General features: G+C 42.9%; 1 pseudogene; it reads right to left on the minus strand.

Moving 5' to 3' along the window:
* Window positions 1-11,921: 11,921 nt before the first annotated feature.
* LOC108529432 (nascent polypeptide-associated complex subunit alpha pseudogene) lies at window positions 11,922-12,556 on the minus strand (annotated as a pseudogene).
* Between the last annotated feature and the right edge of the window lie 8,545 nt (window positions 12,557-21,101).

A 21,101-nucleotide genomic window follows, 5' to 3' on the forward strand; every position in this document is an offset into this window, starting at 1 on the left:
AAAAAAAAAAAAAAAAAAAAAAAAAAAAAAAAAAAAAAAACAGTGTGATTGCTAGATTATATGGTAAAAGGATCTTAGTTTTATAAGAAACTGCCAAACTGTCTTTCAAAGTGGCTATACCATTTGGCATTCCAACCAGCATTGAATGACAGTTCCTGTTGCTCCACATCCTCACCAGCATTTGGTGTCATCCATGCTCTGGATTTCGGCCATTCTAATGGGTGTGTATGGTATTTCACTATTTTCTTCTTAAAAGAAAAAAAATCACCTATGACAGATAATAAGCCAATGCTAACTTTTTAGATCAGTAATTGGATTTATAGAAGTTCAGCTAAGAAAGACGTGGGTAGAGGGAGAAGTAAATAAAGTTTCTTGGGAAAGGAACCAGAGCTCAACTAAAAATGTTTCATGCTGGCCAGGAGGGTTACAGGGTGCACGCAGGCAAAGGCAGAAACGCAGGCAAGCACAGTGTGGAAGAAGAGACGAAATCCGTGTGTTCTTCAGACCAGCAGTCCCCAGCCTTTTTGGCACCAGGGACCGGTTTCGTGGAAGACAATTTTTCAACGATTGGAAAATTGTGTGTTGGGGGGGGGATAGATGGTTTCAGGATGAAACTGTTCCACTTCAGATCAGGCATTACTTAGATTCTCAAAAAGAGTGTGCAACCTAGGTCCCTCGCATGCACGATTCACAATAGGGTTGGCGCTCCTGCGAGAATCTAACGTCACCGCTGATCTGACAGGAGGTGGAGTTCAGGCAGAAATGTTCACTGGCCCACAGCTCAGCTCCTGTGGTGCAGTCCAGTTGGTTCCTAACAGGCCACGGAGCAGTACCGGTCTGTGTGGCCAGGGGTTTGGGGGCGCCTGCTATTGACAATGTACAGACGTACTGAAAACAGTAGAAGGTTGTATATTGGCCGATAAATTTTGTAGTACCAGCTATCTTGCAGAAAGTGTTTCCCATGTGCCAGCTACTGTGCTAAACACTTTATCTGCTTTACCTGTATATTATCACATTTAATTCCCACGGCGATTTTTTAACTTTTTACTTTTACGTAGCTTTAGATTTAGAGGAAGTTGCAAAAAAAGTACAAAAACTTCCTATATATCCTTCAGCTAGATTCTCCAGATGTTAAAATTATATCACATTTGGGCGGGCCAGGTTCAGTGACTCATGCCTATAATCCCAGCACTTTGGGAGGCTGAAGCGGGAGGATCACTTGAGTCCAGGAGTTCGAGACCAGCCTGGGCAACAAAGTGAGACCCTGTCTCCACAAAAAAATGGAGAATTTTAAACTTTTTTAGTTGAAATTTTTTATCACATATGCTTTATCATAGTCTCCCTCCTTTTTCTTTCTCTATGTGTGCGTGTGCAAACATCTGTGTGCACAAATTTTTGCTGAACCACTTGACAGTAAGTAGCCAAGGACATCTTACCACTTTACCCCTAAATATGTCCATGTATATTTTCTAAAACTCAACGTACAGCAACCATTATTAGAGTGATGAAAACCGAGAAATCAACACTGGCATAGTTCTGTTATCTAATCTACAGATTTTACTCCAGTTTTGTCAGTGGCTCCTTATGTCCTTTATAGTTCTTGTTGTTTTAGTATTTTCTACTGGTGCAAGGTCCAGGTTGCACTTGGTCTTTATTTCTGTTTGGCCTCCTCTAAATCAGTACAATCCCTCAGTGCTTGTCATTTATGACATTGACATTTTTGAATGACACCGGACATTCTTTTATGGATGTCCCTTAATTTGAGTTTGCCTGATGCTTCTTTATGATTAGATTCAGGCATGTGCTTTCTTGGCAAGAATACCTGCAAGATGACACTGTGTCCGTCTCAGCGCATCTCAACAGAAAGCATGTGTATCTTTCTCTCCCATTGATGATGGTGTTGACTTTAATCATCTAAGAAGTAGTACTGAGAGATTTCTCCACTGTAGTTTCTACTTTTCCCATTTTAATTAGTGTCTTGCTGAAAGATATTTTGAGTTTGTAAATATCTTATTTCTCATCAAATTCTCACCATTCAAACCATGCTTTTAGCATCCATTGTTGATTTTCTGCCTGAATCAGTTGTTACTGTGGTGATTGCCAAATGGTTCCTTTTCTAATCCCATTATTTCTTCTAAGTTTATTGGTTGGCATTCTACTGTAGGGAAGAGCTTTCCTTTCTCTCCCACTGATTCATACATTTATATCACTATAGACTCATGAATTCCTATTTTGTTCTATGGTTTACTCTCCATTTCCATCATTATTTATTTTGATACTCAAGTTGTCCCAGATTTGGCTGGTGAGAGTTCTTTCCAGCTAGCTCCTGTTCCTTTTGACATGCCCACATCATTATCTGAGCACTTCCTCACCTATGGCGTGGAAAGATTCTAGGTTAATTTAATACTTTCCCCCATCCCAGCCTTGGAATCAACATGGTAGAGCTGTTGTTTTGTTGTTGTTGTTGTTGTTGTTGTTTAACATGGTAGAGTTTTAAGGTAGGTACTGTCACCGTTCCTATTTTATAAATGAAAAAGAGAAGCTCAGGAAATTGTATATGTGGTTAGAGATAACAGAAGAATGAAAGCAACTCAATAATATTTTGCTACCATGCCACACAAAACCATGAAGAAAACACCGTTAAAATAAAAATTGGGCCGTTGTAGTGATTTGGGAAGACCAAGGTAACTCCCATTTGGGATTAGGGACCACTGCTCCCTCACCCTGGAGCACTGGCTAGCATGCGAACTCTTGCCAACTTCATCCTTGACAAAGAAACAGAGAAAAAAGAGAAGAGGTCATCAGCAGCTGCTGCAGTACCTGCTGGAAAACCAACTGCACTCCACGCAGGTGTTTAATTGTCAAACACTCAGTGGAAACTTGATTGCACTGAATTTTGAACTGAAAAAATCTTCAATTTTAAGATTTATTAGAAACACACTGTCCGGGTTTTCAAAAATAAATATTTATTATCTGGTGAATGTGATGTATCCTTGCTGGATTTTTACTATGTGACAATACATTTTGTATTGTTTATTGAAAATGTAATAAATTACATCATGATGCAGTAAGACAATTTTTTTTTTTGAGATGGAGTCTTGCTCTGTTTCCCAGACCAGAGTGCAGTGGCACAATCTCAGCTCACTGCAAGCTCCACCTCCTGGGTTCACGCCATTCTCCTGCCTCAGCCTCCCGAGTAGCTGGGACCACAGGCGCCCGCCACCACGCCCGGCTAATTTTTTGTATTTTTAGTAGAGACGGGATTTCACCGTGTTACCAGGATGGTCTTGATCTCCTGACCTCGTGATCCACCCACCTCGGCCTCCCAAAGTGCTGGGATTACAGGCGTGAGCCACCGCGCCCGGCAGTAAGACAATTTTTAGAAAAGAATCCTCTTATCCCAATACCCCAGCATTTTTGACAGCTTTATTGAGCTAGAATTTTTACAGCATAATTTCAGCCATTTAAAATGTACAACTCAAGTGGTTTTCAGTATATTTACAGAATTGTGCAACATCACCACATTTTTAGAACATTTTTAGAACTTTTTTTTTGCCCAAAAAAGAAACCTTATGCCCATTGGTAGTCATTCTTCGTTCTCTTCCCCATGCAGCCCTAGGCAACCACTAATCTACTTTTGTCTCTATGAATTTGCCTGTGCTAGACATTTCATATAAATGAAATTACACCATATATGGTTATTGTATAACCAATGACTGGTTTCTTTTACTTAGCCTGGTGTTTTCAAGGTTCATCCATGTTGTGGCATAATATCTCAACATTTTAACTTTTTTATGCCGTCATAATGTCATAATGTCCCTCTTCCCATGCAGTACACAACGGACTCATTTTCATTCTGCTTTCTTCAAATAAATATGTTAAGCATGTTTTTGTTTCTACAGAATTTTCTTCTTTCTAAGTTTTAATGGCTCTACCAGTACTGAATCCCATGACAGTGGAAATTTCCAGGCTTGTCATTTCAGACAATGCCGTTGTTCCAGTAATCCCTACTCATGCCATCATTCAAGATGAATCTGTTTACAAAATCTGAGCCAAAGGATGACCGGTCACAGTAATCACTTTACTACTCAACTGTTCCCTCTTGCATCTAAATGAAGGTTTTGTCCTCGGGAGACCGTGACATCACCTCAAGGACTGACAGGCCACAGCAACTGACCTCCTCATCTGGGCTTCTCCCTGGAAGAGGTGGAAGTCATTGTCATTGTTCCTCACAAAGGACCACTGTGCCGGAATGAAAAGTAAACAAGCAGAAATGACAGCCTGCTTCATTATAGTACTAGCACTTCTTTCTCACACTGGTTTCTTAGTAAACAGACATGGGTTTGTTTTGGCTTTTTACTTTTTATTGGTGAATATGTATTTAATATGCCTAATTTATATATATATATATATGCATAAAAACTACAATATTGTAGTTCTAGGTACCTATTATCCAGCTTCAATAAGTATCAGCCTATGGCTAATTTTGTTTCACCTGGACATTTACCTCCACTCTCCACCTCCATTAACAAAAGCTTCTTACTGAAAATTATTCCAAATAGTTACTTCATTGTCCCTGCCGTCATCCCATAGATCCAATTATTTTCATTTTATTTTCAACAGATTATTTTGGGAACATTACTATGTGTTTGGCACAATGCCAGGTCCTGGGGATACAAAGATGAAGATGACATTGTTTGGGCAGTTTGCAGACCAGGAACTGGAAACACAAACATTGCATTTTACGATAACATGAGGCTGGAGGATGGACAGAGCTGATCCTGACACAGCCTGGGTCAGGAAGCGGTGGGGTTTACAAATAAAACTATTAATAGTAATTACATGGCCGGGCGTGGTGGCTCATGCCTGTGATCCCAGCACTTTGGGAGGCCAAGGTGGGTGGATAACTTGAGGTGAGGAATTCGAGATCAGTCTGACCAACATGGAGAAACCCTGTTCCTACTAAAAATACAAAATTAGCCAGGCATGGTGGCGCATATCTATAATCCTGGCTACTCAGTAGGCTGAGGCAGGAGAATAGCTTGAACCCGGGAGGAGGAGGTTGTGGTGAGCCAAGATCATGCCATTGCACCCCAGCCTAGGCAACAAGAGCAAAACTCCATCTCAAAAAAAAAAGAAAAATAGTAATTACATGCCGGGGTGAGGGTAAGTTTACAGTAAAGTTGCTAGTATGGAAGTGCTTATGTGCTATCATTTTAAAGTTTAGCCAGGGTTAAAGTAGCTACAACAATGAGGTTGGAGTTGGCTAAACTGTGAAAGCAAGTTCAATGGAACCGTGGGTCCACTGTACTGGGCATGAATCACAATCTAGAAAACCCAGAGTACTTACTGCAAAGCCACGGTGATAGCTCTTCTGTTTTCCACATGACCACAAGTTTCCCCTAAGGTGAGGCCTGCAACTAGCTTGAATGGAGAAAGTCAGGGCATAGGTATAAATTACTATCTTTGTAAATTAATATCAGCCTCACAGGTATGAATCTAAGTTAAATGTATACAAACATATAAAATATATATGTATCTATATATAGCCAGCCGAAAATGGGAAGAAATTGAATTGTCTGTATATTAAGAGACATAATAAAACCAGGAAGAAGCTTTGCCTGCCTGATAGGAAGGAGGTGGCTCCTATAGGCCACCTGGTCTAGACAGGTGAAACCCCCTGGGGTACAGGGACAGTTCTTTGGTGCAGTGATCAGCATGTCCTTAACAGACTGTTCCCCAGGTAACACCTACTGCCATCTGCCCATCTGCGATCTGTCCACAGCCATCCGCCTACCCTGGGATCTGTACATGCACGCAGGTCTCTCTGGTCCGGAAGCCAGAGCTGGGATGGAATTGAAGGGACCACGAAAGTCTCCCTCTCACTATCAATTCTGAAGAATGAAGAAGAGATAGGCAGGCAAAGACAAAAGCCTCAGGGTGAGGGCATAGATATAAGCAGAGGTATTGAGGCAGGAAACAGCACAGCTAGTTCACAGCAGTTCAGCACCCACTGGGGCAAGTGCAAGACAAGAAGTATGGAAGGAACACAGGCAGGCCAGAAAGGTAGGGCCAGGTTCGAGAGGGATTCCTGTGTCCTGTGAAGGAACTGGGCTTCACTGAAGGCTGAGAAGCAGGATAGGTGGCGCATTAGAAGGAGCCCACAAGCAGCATGTGGACAGTACATGGGAGCAGAGGATCCGGGCAGGAAGGTGGTGCAGCGTCAAGGGCAGAGGGAGGCAGCCTTCAACCAGTTCAGAAATGAACCAGGGCTGTCATGAGCAGGGTTATGCCCTGTGCTGTCCCCCCAACTCATGTTGAAGTCTTGACCCCCAGTACCTCACAATGTGACATATTTGGAGACAGGGCTTTTGTTTATTTTATGAGATGGAGTCTCGCTCTGTTGCCTAGGCTGGAGCACAGTGGCATGATCTCAGCTCACTGCAACCTCCGCCTCCTGGGTTCAAGAGATTCTCATGCCTCAGCTTCCCCAGCAGCTGGGATTACAGGCTCACTACCACAGGGCAGATCCCTCATGGGAGTAGACCCCTCAAGAATAGCTTGGGCCATCCCCGTGTTAACAAGTGAATTCTTGCTCTATCAGTTCACGGGAGAGCTGGTTGTTTAAAAGAGCCCGGCAGCTCCTCCTCCCTCCTTGCTCTCTCTCTCATCATTTGACAGGCCTGTTTCCACTTTGCCTTCCACCGTGAGTAAAAACTTCCAGGCCGGGCACGGTGGCTCAAGCCTGTAATCCCAGCACTTTGGGAGGCCGAGGTGGGCGGATCACGAGATCAGGAGATCAAGACCATTTTAGCTAACATGGTGAAACCCTGTCTCTACTAAAATACAAAAAATTAGCCAGGTGTAGTAACGTGTGCCTGTAATCCCAGCTACTCGGGAGGCTGAGGCAAGGGAACTGCTCGAACTCGGGAGGCGGAGGTTGCAGTGAGCTGAGATCATGCCACTGTACTCCAGCCTGGCAAAAGAGCAAGACTGTGTCTCCAAACAAACAAACAAACAAACAAAACTTCCTGAGGCCTCACCTGAAGCAGAGGCTAGCACTATGCTTTTTTGAGATGGAGTCTCACTCTGCTGCCCAGGCGGGAATGCAGTGGCACAATCTCAGGTAACTGCAGCCTCCACCTCCAAGGTTCAAGCAATTCTCCTGCCTCAGCCTCCTGAGTAGCTGGGATCACAGGTGTGTGCCACCACGCTCAGCTAATTTTTGTATTTTTAGTAGAGATGAAGTTTCCCCACATTGCCCAGGCTGGTTTCGAACTCTGGACCTCAAGTGATCCACCCATCTTGGCCTCCCAAAGTGCTGGGATTACAGGCACGAGCCACTGTGCCCTGGTCTACTATGCTTCTTATACAGAAGCATAGTATAAGATTCTGCAGCATTCTGTCTGCAGAATTGCGAGCTAAAATAAACCTCTTTTCTTTATAAATTACCCAACCTCAGGTATTCTTTTATAGCAACGTAAAATAGACTAACACAACAGCCATCTACAAGCCAAGAAGAGAGTACTCAGAAGAAACCAACCTTTCTGACATCTTGATCTTGGACTTCTCCAAGAATTGTGACGAAATACATTTCTGTTGTTGAAGCCACCCAGTCTGTGGCAGACCTAGCACACTAATACAAGGGTACAATAGGAAGTGGAGGAGGGTCAGGAAAATCAGCAAGACATCAGTTGCACGAGAGGATAGAGGAGAAAGGATCAGGGAGACCTCCCAGAGTTCTTGTTTGATGATTGAGTAGAAGGCAGTGTCACTCCCTGTAACAGGATCCAGGGATGAGTTGGAGCTCAGAGCCTGTGGATGAGACATCCCAGTAAAAATGCATAGCAGACAGTTGGATGTAAAAGTCTGAAGCATTTCAAAAAGAGTGAAACAACTATGATTTTTGTCCCATTTCTGGGACCCTATTGCTGTGTGATATCTCTGAGCCTCAGTTTCTTCAACCATAAAAAAGGTATATATACTGGCCGGGCGTGGTGGCTCACGCTTGTAATACCAACACTTTGGGAGGCTGAGATGGGCGGATTACTTGAGGGCAGGAGTTTGAGGCCAGCCTGGTCAACATGGCGAAACCCTGTCTCCACTAAAAATAAAAAATTAGCCAGGGGTGGTGGTGCATGCCTGTAATCCCAGCTACTGGGGAAGCTGAGGCAGGAGAGTCGCGTGAACCCAGGAGGCAGAGGTTGCAGTGAGCCAAGATTGTGTGACAGCACTCCATCTCAACAAAAAGAAAAAAAAAAGTACACTAATACCTTTCCTGTTTACCAAGGAGAGTAGCTGAAGGGGCAAATGATAATAATACCATGTATGTAAAAATTCCCTGAAAACTGAATAGGGCAGCATTTAAAAAAAAATAAATTATAATTATATATAAGCTTCTCTGGGACACCAAAAGATGATTTTAAAGCTTTGCTGAGTTCAGTTGAGGTTTTAAGAACAATTTGTCTCAAAATGACAGACTTTGTTCTGGGCATGATCATTTTATCAAATCCTGGATCTGGTAGTTAAAAGGGCCAATTGTTTTCTTTTTTGTTTTGTTCTGTTTGTTACCAAAGGCTATAACTATTTGGTGGCAATTTGCCATTTCTGGATTCTTAATCATACCGGCTTATAATGCTGTCTGCTCTGAAAAGAGCTTATTTATAACTACACAATTACATTCATTTCTTTAAGACTTAGGAGGAATATTATAAATCAGGGATAAATTGTTTCATAAGTAAATCAGAAAGAAATTAGAGAAGTAATGAGCTTTGACCGCCTTCGGTATTGTTGCTGTGATTGTTAAATGCATTAGCTAATAGTTTTACCATGGATACTATATAACACTATCACACGGTATATGTTTTAATAATCATATCAAAGCAATCCGTGGTGCAAAATAATTTCTAAACCGTGATTCTAAGGTTAAACACGTCTAAAAATGGAAGTGGCATGACCACCTTTTGCCACTAGGGGGAAGCAATCTATTGACCATAAACTCATGTCCTAGCGGGTGTGGGGCTGCTGATCGGGTCAAGGAATCTTGAATGATTCTTTCAGCTCAGAGTCACTCTGTGATTCCACTATGCTTGCAGTTTCAAGTTCCAATTGGATAAGGAACTACCTTTCAATACCTTAGATAACGTTGCTAAGTATAACGAGGGCTATTTCTCATGGGGTGTTGCAGGACCCTAGGAAACAGAAACTGTTAGAACTTTAGACGTCTTGACCGGGTGCGGTGGCTCACGCCTGTAATCCCAGCACTTTGGGAGGCCAAGGCGGGCGGATCACGAGTTCAGAAGATCGAGACCATCCTGGCTAACACAGTGAAACCTCGTCTCTACCAAATATACAAAAAATTAGCCGGGCGTGGTGGCGGGCACCTGTAGTCCCAGCTACTCAGGAGGCTGAGGCAGGAGAATGGCGTGAACCCGGGAGGCGGAGCTTGCAGTGAGCCGAGATCGCGCCACTGCACTCCAGCCTGGGCGACAGAGCGAGACTCCATCAAAACAAACAAACAAACAAAAAAAGAGATCTTACATCCTACCAGTAAAAAAAAAAAAAAGAGATCTTACATCCTACCAGTAACCTATAAGGTCACAGCCATAAAGGTTTTCTCTCTGGTCCTCTGTGGCAACGCAGGGTTGTAAAAATCAAATTACCATACTTGATTAATAACTCATGAAGTATAAAATAGTATAATACACAGGCCCAGCAACTCTGACAAGTGACTGGACTTATTTATTCATTTATTTTTGAGGCAGGGTCTCACTTCTCACCCCAGGTGGAATGCAGTGGAGTGCAGTGGCACGATCTCAGTTCACTGCAACCTCCACTTCCGGGGCTCAAGCAATCCTACCACCTCAGTCTCTCGAGTCGCTGGGACCACAGGCATGTACCACTACACCTGACTGATTTTTGTATTTTTTGTAGAGATGGGGTTTTGCCACGTTGGCCAGGCTGGTCTTGAGCTCCTGAGCTAAAATGATCCGCCTGCTTTGGCCTCTCAAAGTGCTGGGATTAGAAGCGGGAGCCACCACACCCTGCCCAAACTCAATTTGCTATCTATAAAGTTTCACACTTTTTAAAAATTATCGTTGTAATAATATATTTTAAAAACTTGGAAAAAATACAAAATTATGAGAAAGAAGATAAAGATTAAACCCACTGTTGATATTTTATTTTCTTAAATGGTTTCCCAAATTACTGTACTTAATTAAGTCAACACCTTAAATCTCTTCTGGAATAAGGAAAGCAGGATGGGTAGATAAGACAGACACAGATATGAAGAATTATCTCAATAGTTTCCAAACCTGGCTGATGGTCAGAATTACCTGGTGAGCTTTTTAAAAGTGAATCAGAATCTCTTGGGGGAGGAAGGAGAGGAAGGAAGGAAGGTAGACTCCAGAAAGAGAGAGAAAGAGAGAGCGAGAGAGGCGTGTGTGTGTGTGGTATGTGTGTTTGGAGTTCCCAGTTGATGGTTTAGAGTTGGCATTTGCAAGCTGCCAAGGTAGATAAGTTTGAGGGTGTTGTCACAGAAAATATACAGAGCTTCCTTGGTGTTCATGGGGATGAAAAAAAAAGAAAGAGAAAGAAAGAAAGAAAGAAAGAAAGAAAGAAAGAAAGAAAGGAAGGAAGGAAGGAAGGAAGGAAGGAAGGAAGGAAGGAAGGAAGAAAATATACGGCACCAGAATGGTTAAGAACTTAAATGTAACCCCAATAGTGAGGACCAAATTAGAATTAAATAATTTTACCAAAAAATAAAAATCACTTTGTCATAAGAAAAATCATGGCAAGCATACATTTGACATACTGATAACTGTAATGACACATTTGGGTTATTTTTTTTTTCGGTCAGTGATCTTTTATTGGAGAAAGGAGTTTATTCTAATCCTCAATACTGAGAACAGTTTGTCTCTGAAAGTATATATCGATGAGCAAACTGCTAAATAAGAAAACAAGAGTTCCCATTTACAAAGGATCTTGGCAGTTAAAAAAAAAAAGGCACCAGCATTTCTTAGGACAGTCACTTACATCACTTACATTTCAGGGACAGCAGATTATTCTTTTTAATTTTGAGACAAAATCTCGTTCTGTCACCCAGGCTGGAGTACAGTGGTGCCATCGCCACTCACCTTAACTATGGGCTTGTGCCACCACACTTAGCTAATTTTTGTATTTTTTGTGTAGACAGGAGTCTCACTATGTTGTCCAGGCTGGTCTCCAAGTCCTGGGCTCAAGTGATACTACTGCCTCTGGTTCCCAAAATGCTGGGATTACAGGCGTGAGCCACTGCTCTTGGCCCAGGGTAGTATTAAAGGAAGATCCCAGACCTGATAGAGGTGAGAATAAGAGAAAAGATGATTAGTCTCCTTTATTCTGGAAGCAGAAGAATACCAAGAAATTCTTCTTTTTTTTTTTTTTGAGTCGGAATCTCACTCTGTCGCCCAGGCGGGAGTGCAGTGGCGCGATCTTGGCTCACTGCAAGCTCCGCCTCCCAGGTTCACGCCATTCTCATTCCTCAGCCTCCTGAGTAGCTGGGACTACAGGCCCCCGCCACCACGCCCAGCTAATTTTTTGTATCTTTAGTAGAGACGGGGTTTCACCGTGTTAGCCAGGATAGTCTCCATCTCCTGACCTCGTGATCTGCCCGCTCTGACCTCCCAAAGTGCTGGGATTACAGGCGTGAGCCACCGCACCCGGCCAATGAAATTCTTTAAAAAGCAAGTGGTTAGCCATTAATAATCGCCTGGGCTGGGAGTGCAGTGATTGTGGGACTTTGCATAATTTGAATGTTTATTTTATTCTAATATTTTTCCAACAAGAAGCCATAATTTTACCTAGGATAGAAACAGGTACAAATTTCAAACCAAGTTGCAGTTATTCTCTTGAAACACAGAAAAAAAGTCATTTTCAGGCGATCACACTGTTAATTCCATAATAGCTGTTACAATATCATTACTGTTGTTCTTCAGGGCTCCCACTGCCTTTGCTCTCAACACATTTGCTTGTGACATGACCAATACTACGTCCTTAACTTCCACACCTGTGTCATCAACCTGTTCCTCTCCAGTCTCCTCTTGTACAGTTGGAGTCTATGTGTTTTCTTGAATGTTTGAGACAGCTCACGCTGTGTCTCGGCAGGTGCTAACCATGCTTGTTAAGATAAATCCTTGATCTTGGTTTTCCCCAAAACTACATAGGTATCTGAAGCAGGGTTCTTGTAGACATCTGGTTTTGTGATGACAAAGAAGATATTCTTAGATTTCCAGGAGTGACTGGAGTAACCCCTGTAATCTACGAAAGACCGAGTTTGGACATAGCCTTACATGCCTTCTTTTCACTCTAACTCTGTTTTGCTTTACTGATTGACACTCATTGATTTCAGCTACTGCTGCCAGTTGGGCTGTTTGTGTGGTATCTCTGTGGAATCCCGTTCCTCGAGCTCTGGTACTGATTTATCACTGTCAGGTTCTGTTCCAGACCTGGTCTCCACCTGGGGCTGTGGCAACTCCTGCTCTGTAGTAGGAATGGTTTCTGTGGCTTCACCAGGCATTTAGTGCAGGGAACATGAGACCAGGATGGTGGCAGAAAGACAGCCAGCAAGAAGGCAACAGTTTATTTTTCAAAAACTAAATGGGGCTGGGTGCGGTGGCTCACACCAGTAATCTCAGCACCTTGGGAGGCCCAGGCGGGCAGATCACTTCAGGCCAGGAGTTCAAGACCAGCCTAGCCAACATGGTGAAATTCCGTGTCTCCTAAAAATACAAAAACTAGCCCGGAGTGGTGGCATGCACCTGTAATCCCAGTTACTCAGGAGGCTGAGGCATGATAATTGCTTGAGGCTAGGAGGCGGATGTTGCAGTAAGCCAGGATTGAGCTACTACACTCCAGCCCAGGCGACAGAGCAAGACTCTATCTCAAAAGAAGGAAATAAAGAAAAGGAAGGAAGGAAGGAAGGAAGGAAGGAAGGAAGGAAGGAAGGAAGGAAGTAACTAAATGTACAAATATACATCATATGACCCAGCATTTATACTCCTGGGCATTTATCCCAGAAAAATGAAAACTTATTTCCACATGAAAGCTTGTACACAAATGTTCATAGCAGCTTTATTGGGAATTACCAAAAACTGGAAGCAACCAAAATGTCCTTCAATAGGTGAATGACAGAAAAATAAAACAAAACAAAACTGTGATACATCCATTCTATGGAATAATACTCTGCAATAAAAAGGAATGAACTACTGGTATACCTGACAGCTTGAATGGATCTCAAGAGCAAATGCTGGGTGAAAAAGTCAACCTCAAAAGTTCACTACATCCCAGCTACTTGGGAGGCTGAGGCAGGAGAATCAATTGAACCTGGGAGACGGAGGTTGCAGTGAGTAGAGATCACACCACTGCACTCCAGCCTGGGCAATAGTGCAAGATTCAGACAAGTTCACATACGTTATGATTCCACTTATATAGCATTCTAGAGATAATACAATTATAGAGCTAGAGAACAAATTCGAGGTTGCCAAGGGTTAGGGATGTGAGGCAGTAAGTGTGATGACTACAAAGGGGTAGTTCAAGAAGGATCTTTGTGGTGATGGAATAGGTTGGTATCTTGACGCCAGTGGTGATTACAAAAATCTACACAAATGATAAAAGAACACTTAACTGTATGAACACCTTAGACCAATGCACCTTCCCTAGTTTTGATATTACACTAATGATCTAGATGTAGAAGTAACCACTGGGGAAAACCAGTGAAGAGTAAGTGGAATCTCTCTGTACTTTCTTTCCAACCTTCTGTAAATCAGTAATTTTTTTTTTTTTTTTTTTTTTTTTTTTTGAGACGGAGTCTTGCTCTGTTGCCCAGGCTGGAGTGCAGTGGCATGATCTTGGCTCACTGCAACCTCCACCTCCCTGCAACCTCTGCCTCCCGGGTTCAAGAGATTCTCCTGCCTCAGCCTCCTGAGTAGCTGAGCAGGCGCACACCACCACACCCGGCTAAGTTTTGTATTTTTAGTAGAGACGGGGTTTCACCATGTTGGTTAGGCTGGTCTTGAACTACTGACCTCGTGATCCTCCCACCGCACCCAGCCACCAATAATTTTTTGGAAATTAAAAAAAAAAAAAGTTTTAAAAAGTAAGCATATCGCTGTGCACCAAACAAAAATGCATCACCTGGTCGGGCACAGAGGCTCATGCCTGTAATCCCAGCACTTTGGGAAGTCGAGACGAGTGGATTACTTGAGGTCAGGAGTTCGAGGCCAGCTGGGCCAACGTGGTGAAACCTTGTCTCTACTGAAAAAAAAAAAAAATTAGCTGGGTATGGTGGCACATGCCTGTAATCCCAGCTACTCAGGAGCCTGAGGAGAATTGCTTGAACCCGGGAGACAGAGGCTGCTGTGAGCTGAGGTCGCGCAACTGCATTGCCGCCTGGGCAATAGAGTGAGACCCTGTCTCAAAACAAAAACCAAAGCGAAACAGTAACAAAACACATCACCTAGACTTCACATTCTACTCTAGCTATATGCTAATGCTTCCAAAATTGGCATCACTAGCCAGCATGACTCACCTGCTCTCCAGACCCATATACCCAGTTGCCTATTGCATCTTTTCACTTGGATATCCCTGGGTTCCTCAAACTCAATTTGTGTAAAATGGAGCTGTTTTCCTTGCTGCCTCCTTCATTACCCTCACTACAGTTGCTTCTCCTCCTGGGTCTTCAATCTCATTTGAAAGCAGGATATCCACCTTGTTGCTTAAACTAGAAGTTTAGGAGTCATCTCTAAATTTCCCCTTTCCCTCACTTCAGATCCAGTCCATCACGAAGTCATTTTGATCCTACCCTCCAAGCAGCATGGCAATTTTCCACCTCTCTCTCTGCTTCAGCCCCATATAGGACAAGCCACCATCAGCTCTATCCTGTGGCCCACAAAAGCATTCAACCACTGGACCCTGCTTACCTGTCCACCTCCATCTTCCCTTCACTATCTATACTGCAGCCACATCCACCTTCTTCCAGTTCCGTGAAAGACCGGCCACATTCTTCTGCCTTTCCTCAAGCCCTTCACTCACCTTCTCTCCTCACCTGTATCAGTCTTGCTTGTCGTTCAGGTCGCAGCTTTAGTGTTAATTTTTATGGGAGAACTTTCCTGACTCATTAGGTAGGAAGCCTTCTGCTCTGTGCTCTTAGAGCCCCGCGAACTCCCGTCTCACAAGCTGTGCTCAGCTCACGCTGCTGAATTGTCTTTCTTCCTTGCTGCACGATGTGCTGAGTAAAGGCGGAGATTGTGAGATTGTGTCCCTTGTTTATCTTATACCCCTATGTGCCTATTTCATTACCTGCCATATAGTAGGTCCTCAATGTATTTATTGTGAAGGAGTGAAGCAAATAGATCAATGCTGGGGCTCATGAGTAAGTGAAGGAATTAAGCAAATAGATAAAATGCTGGGCTCAGGAGTAAGTGAAGGAATGAAGTGAATAGATCAATGCTGGGGCCCTTGTACCTCAGGACACTCTTGCTCGTCTTGCTCACCTGCGGTATCCCCAAGTGTCTAGAGCACTGCCTGAAACAAAGCAGGCATTCAATAAATATTTGCTGAATAAATGAACGGACACACATGCCGAAATTCCATCCCAGTAATCTGAGGAGGAATACATTATGCAGTCTGTGATACAGTTACACTGAGAACATCCTCTTAATTCTTAATTGACAAAGCAATCCTGAGACCAGGTTACACAGGAAGGAAGAAAATATAAACAGAAACACGAAATAATATCTCAGGTCTTTACCCATGTTTTATATACCTTCCCCCAGGTAAATGCATTTTTTCACAACTTATTAGAAGACTAGATTTTCTTTCTAAAGGGGTTGAATCAGAGATACTCCAGATTTGGGGGCCCCAGACCCAGGTCAGGGAGGGGGAGACACCTAACAGAAAATAGGGAAATTAAGTGAAAAGCTACAGACTGGATTATATGACCCCAGATATATTTCTCCTGATTTGCTCCCAAAAAACTAGCAGTCAGGCTATTAAGACAGACGGGCAATTGAAGGATCCCCTTTAGGGGAAAGCGGAAGCCCAAGAGAAAAGGCGTGTAGAGTTTGACATTTGGTGATGTCCCAATGAAATGATAGAGTCACACCTAATCACGCCAAGCTAATACCTAAAGAAACCCTAATTATCAGGTCCTTCCCATGAGCACGAAGAGGTTTCATTTGGCCTTTTAGTCCTCACTTTTTGTTTGTGTTTTTTTTGTTTGTTTGTTTTTTGATACTTTCCATTTTTATTTTAGATTTGGGGACACAGGCGCAGGTTTTTACCTGGGTATATTGAATGATGCTGAGGTTTGGGCTACAATTGATCCCATCACCTGGAAAGCTATTAAGTGAACATAGTACTAACATAGTTACTTTTTCAACCCTTCCCCCCTCCCCACCCGCAGTCCCCCACTTATTCAACAACCAAAGATCACCAGGCATTGGAAGAAATCCTGCCAACATCAAAGTGAGAGACCAAAACAAACAAAGAAGAAATCAGAAGTCAGAACAAACAGGGCCAATTCAGAGAGCAGAAAAAAAAAACTTCAGATAAAGTGTAATTAATATCCACGGAAAGACAATAGCAAGTATTGCATCGATGAGAAAAGAAAGCTCTGGGAAATTAAAATATTTGGTACCAGAAATAAGAAATTCATAAACAAAAGACAAAAGATGAGAAATAGATCAATGTTTTGAAAAAACATATGTTAAACAGATGTTCATGGCTCACACCTGTAATCCCAGCACTTTAGGAGACCGAGGCAGGTGGATCAATTAAGGTCAGGAGTTCTAGACCAGCCTGACCAACATGGTGAAACACCGTTTCTACTAAAATACAAAATTTAGCTGGGCATGGTGGTGGGTGCCTGTAATCTCAGCTACTCAGGGGGCTGAGGCAGGAGGATCACTTGAACCCAGGAGGTAGAGGTTGCAGTGAGCCGAGATTATGCCACTACACTCCAGCCTGGGCAACAGAGCGAGACTCCCTCTTAAAAAAAATAATAAATGGATACAAATAACAACAACAAAAAAAGATGTTCAGCCTTTATTTGTGCTTAGTAGATGCCTAATATATAGTAGTAGCTGTTATCATCTCACTCAGGAGATAAATTTGCCAATGATCTTTGCACATGAGATTCCTTCCTTTTTATTTTATTTTCTTTCTTTTTCTTTTTTCTTTTGAGAGACAGGGTCTCACTCTGTCACCCAAGCTGGAGTGCAGTAGTATGGTCATGGCTCAGTGCAGCCTAGATCTCCTGGGCTCAAGGGATCCTCCCATCTCAACCTCCTGAGTAGCCGGATCTATAGGCACACACCACCATATCTGGATAATTTTTTTGTTTTTATTTTTGTAGAGACGGGGGCCTCACTATGTTGCCCAGGCTGGTCTCAAACTCCTGGATTCAAGCAACCCTCCTTCCTAGGCCTCCCGACGTGCTGGAATTACAGGTGTGAGCCACCACACTCGGCCAGAGATTCCTTCTAATTGAAATACATCTACGAGGACTGTTTTATTAAAATAAATTTCAAAGTTTCACATGTATTATTTTAAAACATTAAACTTCGATTTGTACATAACCATGAGTTTATTCAGCATTTGTAATATACAGTGCAATCGTATTGATTTAAACAACATTAACAAATGCTGGTATTCGTTACTGGCAACAAATTAGACTAGGAAGTGGCATTAAAACAAGGATGAGGGGAAAATATGCAATAGATGCTCCTTGGCCAGTGATGATGAGGGGATGTTCAACAGGTTAGCCTCCGATGCTTGTAAGTAAGAAGGTCCACTACTAAAATTCAAAATACGCATTGACTCAGCATTGGCTCAGATTTCAACCCCTACTGAAAAGTCTTAAAGGGGTATTAAGATAAGCTAGTGTAAAAAAGAACACATGGGTACTAGAAGGCCAAAAACACACTGGGGCCTACTTGAGGATGAAGGATGGGAGGAGGGAGAGGATCAGAAAAAATACATATGCTTATTCCCCAGGTGACAAAAATTACCTGTACACCAAACCCATGTCTCACACAGTTTACCTGTGTAACAAACCTGCACATGTACCCCGAACCTGAAAGTTTAAAAAAAAAAAAAAAAAGCTAGTTTTAACATCTAAATATGGTACCAGGTACAGGTCATATTTAGGAGTTAAGTTTCTAAAAAGTCCAGAATATTTCTTTCCAGCTCTACACTTATCTAAAAACACCAAATACACTAAACCAAAGATGAAACTCAAATTTTTTAAAAAACTGATTTTCCTCATATGGAATAGGAACAATTGCAAAGTTAAATAATTATTGAGTTTCTTTTCACTTACAAGTCCATTCTACCGATAGTAAAATAATAAAATTAATCCTCACATTTCACTTAAAAAATTCACAAAACTAACTGAATTCATCAAACAGGAAATCAGGCACCTGTGCTTCACAGATAGTTTAACTGTCCAGGAATTGAAGTGTCCTCTACTTCCTCCACAGATAGTTCTATTACCTGATCACTGCTCTGCTGGAGAACAAATCAGTTGCCTTCATAGCCCCCCAAATTGATCCAAATTCTAACACTCAACTTGCTTTGGATAGAGTTTAGAATTTCTCCCCCTGGGGAAAAGAACTAATATTCTAGTGCAAGACTGAAATTCAAAATATAGGCAGTTATTAGAAAACAAACATGATTAGGTAATTGCATTTGCTTATGTTGCTTTTCCATTGACTAATGGGATAGAGCTAAAGAAACCCTCCATTTGTTTCAGTGAAATCTATCATTCACTGATTAAACACACATTGAAGCAGACACTGTACTTGGCTCTACAATGGATCTTAGCTAAAAGGCCAAGAAGCAATTGTATTTGGCTCTAATAATAACATGATGAAAAGAGAGTAAGACCGTCAAGTAGTTGATGGTCAAGCCGCTTTAATGTAGACATAGGCAGAGCCTCATGTTGTTCAATAGCTTCATTTAAATAAAAAAGATAAAAAAGAATGTGAACAATAGTTCTTTCTCAGCCTTGCTATAAAGCGGTGTGGAAAAGTCCAGTGAGTAATCCTACTACTCATGACAAGTGCAAAGTTCTATTTGCTGCTTTCATGTCAACACAATTTTTTCTGAGATTTCTGGAAGTTCTGTAACTTAAGGGTTAAAGGTACAGACCCTAGGGCTCAACAGGCCAAGGTCCAAATCCCTGCTCTGAGAACTGTAGCTTGGCCTTGGGGAAGATACTTTGTACCTCTGAACCTCACTGATTTATAAAGGTTAGAGTTGGCAACATGTGAGAGCCAGCCCAAATCAACAGTGACTGAAATGCACCATGACTTACACATTCGCATTAAAGAAGCGTGGGCTTGCTGTCCAGGACTTGTATAGAATGTCCATGAAGACACTATGGACCCAGGCTCCCTCCCCGGTCTACTCCACCATCCCTAGGGTGTGGCTTTGTCTTCACAGGGAAAGATAGCTCCGGAAGCTCCATTAACAGCATCTATATTCTACTACATCTGCATTCTACAGGGGGCAGGATGATGGAAAGGCCTGAAACATTGGTTTCTGACCCCTTCCTTATAGTAAAATGCCAGGTACTAAATGCAAACCCTTTCAGTCATTCATTCAACAAATATTTGTTGAGCACCTACTATTTGCCAGTGGCAATAGCAGGCACTAGAAATACAATGGTGAATAAGATAGACAGGGTTCCTGTCCTCATGGGCCACAGGATATTGGAAGAGCCATAAGAATGATTTAATTGGCATGGCAATAAGCCCTGTGAAAGAAAAAAGAGTGTGAGAGGTTAAAAATCATAGACACAGAGGACCTGATCTAGGTGCAGGCATCAAGAAAATGTTTCTTTGGGGAACTAAATCTGTGCTTGGACCTGTGAGATGACTAGTAATTACTACATGGGCAGAAATTGCTTGTTGCCTAGACAATATCCACACATACTCTCTCTCTCTCTCTCCTCCCACCACTCTCCCCGACATTCCAAAGTCTTACTCTTGTTGCCCATGCTGGAGTGCAGTGGTACAATCATAGCTCACTGCATCCTTGAACTCCTGGGCTCAAGCGATCCTTCCACCTCGGCCTCCCAATGTGCTGGGATTACAGGCATGAGCCACTGCACCTAGCTGAGACTTTCTTTCTTTTCTAGTTTTAGAACCCAGATTTTATTCAGGATAGCAGCCCTCCTTCCAGACAGGGATGGCCAGTGGAATGTGGGCGGAAGTTGTTGAAAAGTGTTCTCGAAAGGGCGTGACTCAACTAGGTGGGTGCCATTGGTCTTTCCCCTTCCTCCTGCCTAGCTGACACTGCAGCAACCACAGACCTTGAGGATGGAAACTATGTACCGAACGTTGGGAAAGGCAGCCTCATTCACACAGCCCTTTGACCCCCTCCTTAGCCACATAAAAACGAGCCCGGGACCAGCAGAGTGGCTCACGCCTGTAATCCTAGCACTGTGGGAAGTCGAGGCGGGCAGATCACCTGCGGTCAGGGGTTTGGGACCAGCTTGGCCAACATGGCGAAGTCCCATCTCTACTAAAAATATAAAAATTAGCCAAGTATGGTGGCACATGCCTGTAATCGCAGCTACTCAGGAGGCTGAGGCCGGAGAATGACTTGAACTTAGGAGGTGGAGGTTTCAGTGAGCCAAGATTGTGCCACTGTGCTCCCACCTGGGTGACAGAGTGAGACTCCATGTCTCAAAAAAAAGTGCCTGGAACATTTCCTAAGAGATAAAAGAGAAGACAAAGAGCCCGGCCCGCACGGTGGCTCATGCCTGTAATCCCAGCACTTTGGGAAGCCAAGGCAGGTGTATCATCTGAGGTCAGCCGTCCAAGACCAGCCTGCCCAACATGGAGAAATGCCATCTCTACTAACAATACAAAATAAGCCAGGTGTGGTGGTGCATGCCTGTAATCACAGGAACTTGGGAGGCTGCGGCAGGAGAATCGCTGGAACCTGGGAGGTGGAGGTTGCGGTGAGCCAAGATCGCGCCATTTCACTCCAGCCTGTGCAAGAAGAGCGAAACTCATCTCAACAAAAAAAGAGATAAAGAGCCCACACAGCCTGGG

Source organism: Rhinopithecus bieti, unplaced genomic scaffold (genome assembly GCF_001698545.2).
Source record: "Rhinopithecus bieti isolate Rb0 unplaced genomic scaffold, ASM169854v2 scaffold_6151, whole genome shotgun sequence".
NCBI lineage: Eukaryota > Metazoa > Chordata > Mammalia > Primates > Cercopithecidae > Rhinopithecus > Rhinopithecus bieti.